This window comes from Papaver somniferum, chromosome 1 (assembly GCF_003573695.1).
Source record: "Papaver somniferum cultivar HN1 chromosome 1, ASM357369v1, whole genome shotgun sequence".
In the NCBI taxonomy this organism is placed as follows: domain Eukaryota; kingdom Viridiplantae; phylum Streptophyta; class Magnoliopsida; order Ranunculales; family Papaveraceae; genus Papaver; species Papaver somniferum.
The window spans coordinates 165122081-165125513 of record NC_039358.1 but is presented as its reverse complement, the minus strand read 5'-3'; the positions used below and the strand labels follow the sequence as shown (position 1 = coordinate 165125513).

Sequence of the window (3433 nt, the reverse complement as noted above, 5' to 3'; positions counted from 1 at the left end):
AAATTGAGAGATTCTGGATGAAATGAAAATTAGAATGGACTGACTGGCAATAATGGAAGCAGCCATAGAGAAAGGGGAAAGACAACACAAACCATCCAACTGGTCTGCAGACTAAACAGAGCAAGAGGAACTAGAATTGAGAATTCTGCAGATGAAAGAAAAGAACAATAGAAAACATTTTACCGACGCTGTAACGCCATCGAGGGAACTAATTGATTCTTGCAGTATCAACAAAGAGGTTGGCGAGAATGGAACATATTGCTGGTTGTGATAATGATGAGAAATAAAATTAGCTGTTGGATACTAAAAGGCCAGGGTGAAAAGCCCAAAAATAAACACAATATTGCCTATGCACGCCACTAATTAAACAACGAATGCTCTATTCATGGTCTGTTCAGGAGGAGGAACTTACAATGAAACCAGAAAACCACCTGGAGTACCAAAAGAAGATGGAGAGGGGTAGAAATTTGATTAAAAAATCTCCAGAAATTGCCAAAACAACATATACAAATTAAGGGTGCACACGGTACGGTTCGGTTCTTGCCGAGACCGAGTACCCGTACCTCCCTAGCCTCGGTTTCTATTTTTTGGACCGGTACATGTACCCTGTACCTTGGTTCCGGTACCATTCGGGACCAGTACGGTACCAGGTACGGTTCCGGTACTAGTCTCGGTCCTTAATTTTTCCAGACAAATTTTTCCCTGTAAATAACCTGTTTTAGTGAGCAACAATATATTAAGAAATATCTTAAAGCACAATACATAACAACTAACAACTAACAAAAAGTAGCAATAATAGTAATACTAGCGAAGAAAAGTCTCAAATACCAAGTCTTGAAAAAATGAAAAGGTAACAACTAACAAGTAGCAAAAGAGTCAAAGACTGACGGACACAGTCACTCACACACAATTAAACAGTAGCCTTAACAAGTAGCAAAAAAGTAAAAGTAACAAGTAGCTGTAGCAATGACTGTCACTGGACAGTGGTGGTAAAAATGTAACAAGTAGCACTGGTGGCATTATTCCATGGGAGCAGCACCGGTGGTGGTGGCATTATTGTTGATAGGACCAAGTACAGCTGCAAAAACAAGTAATAGTAGTTAGCCAGGATGCTATTCACTTTGCATATAAAATACATAAGCAGATTGCAAGCCGAAGTGCCAAACTACACACATATTCATGAACACATAACACAACAACAAATTAAGAACTACCTGCAACAAAAAATAGACAGTTCATGAGTCATGAGTCGTGAGTGACATAAAAAAGAACTTGTTTGAATTCCTACAGACTTCGATATTGAGCTACAGAACAATTAACTTCTACCAATCTTTTCCTCAACATATGACGTACGTCACCAACTTGCATTTGTAATAAATGTAATAAATCCATGCACTCAAAAACCTGTAAACACACACCAATCAAACATATTATGTGCATGAAACACCTCTCAGAGTCCCGGTCTTGTGAACTAAATTCTCAATTTGTATCATTTTCATTTTGGGTACTATAGTTTCACACTAAATGCATACACCAAGTCATATATCAGTTCAACTATCCATATCATTTCAACAATCAATAAATGAATTCCTACGAAACTCAACTATCCATATCATTTCAACAATCACTTGAAACTCAAAAACCAACACAATTTCCAACAGGGAACTCTAACAAATACATTAACAATGGGTTTCAGCTTCATTACTTCCTCGATCTTACAGACCTAATCCATGGTCTAGCAAATTTTAGATATTCTGAATTCCATTACAATATGGTTTCATGATTTTTCACATAAATTTTTTAATTAGCATCTCAAATCACTGAATTAGAAATCCCAAGATCAAACAAACAGAAATACCCTACAAAAATGAGAGATTTCACAGAAAAGAAGAAGATTTCACAGGAATCAATGAGAGATTTTGATGAACTTACCCTTGGTTAACAATTTCTGAGTTGGATGGTTCCTTGAATCCTTTCCCTTCGTCTTCTCCTTGGCGTGATATAACCCTGTATCAAACCCTAAATGAAATTAATCCAATTCCAAGCAATTGGTCATCAAAAATCACAATAAAAATCACGAATCCAGTTCTGTGAAACACAATAAATAAAGAATCAATAAAATTGGAGAAGAAAAAAAGCAAGAAAACTTACCCTTGGTTAACAATTTCTCCTTCTTCTTCTCGATCGAGAGGTGGTATAAGTGTAACTGGTGTTTGTGGAGTTGAAGTCCTATGGAGAAGAGAAGATTCAGAAGTAAACTCTGTAAATCTAATGGAGTTCCTTCTCAGAGAGAGAAGACGGAGAAAAAAAAACCTAGCGGCCTAGCCTTATTGTTCTCTATATATACCACCCCTAAATCTAATGGCTATGATTAATACCCCTAAATCTAACGGCTACTACTACTCGGTACATTCGGTCCGGGACGGTACAGGACCAGGACAGGACCGTGTACCTGCTTAGTCTCGGTTCCTATTTTTTGGACCGATACATGTACCTCCTTCTTCGGTTCGGTACAAAAACAGGTACGATTTCACCGATTCCGGGACGGTCCGGCTCGGTGCACCCTTAATACAAATGCACTGTTCATCAAGGGATTGCAGATATATGATTTTTTTGATTTCTTTTTCTTTTCTTCTTTTCTTTAAAAATTTGGTGGAAAGAAACATCGCACTGGTTGAACTATTTGACAAGAGAAACTAGGAGTATTTGACAAAAGATAGGAGTATTTGACAAAAGACAAGGGAAAATTGGAATACCAGACCAAAGGATGACAAAGCAAATCCAACTAGTTTCCTTGTTCGACTATTTGACATTGAACAACAATGAGATGGGATAAGGGGAGCATTGGAATACCAGACCAAAGGCTGACAATGGACATCCAAATAGTTCAGGCGCAGTGGCAAAACACGAAGGAGGAAACCAACAGCTGAAAGACACAAGGCTGGTAGGCAATAAACCAAACATTTGAGGAGCAACCAAAAAGGACAAACACGGGGACTCATATGCTGGACAAATTATCAAAGACTTTTAAACAAACAACTTGGCATCAAACAAAGCAGTGGATAAAGAAGAACAAACAGATGAATACATAATAATTTGATAATAGAATCAATGCAACAAAGGCCATTAAATCCAACAAGAGAAGAGTGACCGGAATACCCGAATGATGCAATAAAATTGAATCCAAATCGGCAGTTCAGAGCTTGTTGTAAATGAGATCCATCAATTAGGGGACGAGATTATAACATAGAATAGCTTGTCCGAGCGAAAATCAACCACAAAATCCAACTCTCTTCAATCACCGACAAAATCTCCAAACGGGAATAGCAGCTAAAATCTTCATCATTAACCACAAAGAAACCAGCAAATAAAAGGGAAAAGTCGCAAACAGGATTAAGAAAAGGATACTGCAAAGAATCGAGAGTCCCTGATG

General features: G+C 37.8%; 1 long non-coding RNA gene across 1 annotated transcript; it reads right to left on the bottom strand.

Annotated features, from left to right (window-relative positions):
• Window positions 1-744: 744 nt before the first annotated feature.
• Window positions 745-3153, bottom strand: LOC113306817. The gene is made up of 3 exons (XR_003338850.1): window positions 2152-3153; window positions 1933-2007; window positions 745-1078 (listed from the first exon to the last, which is right to left on the bottom strand). It is a non-coding gene; the product is annotated as an uncharacterized LOC113306817 (long non-coding RNA).
• Between the last annotated feature and the right edge of the window lie 280 nt (window positions 3154-3433).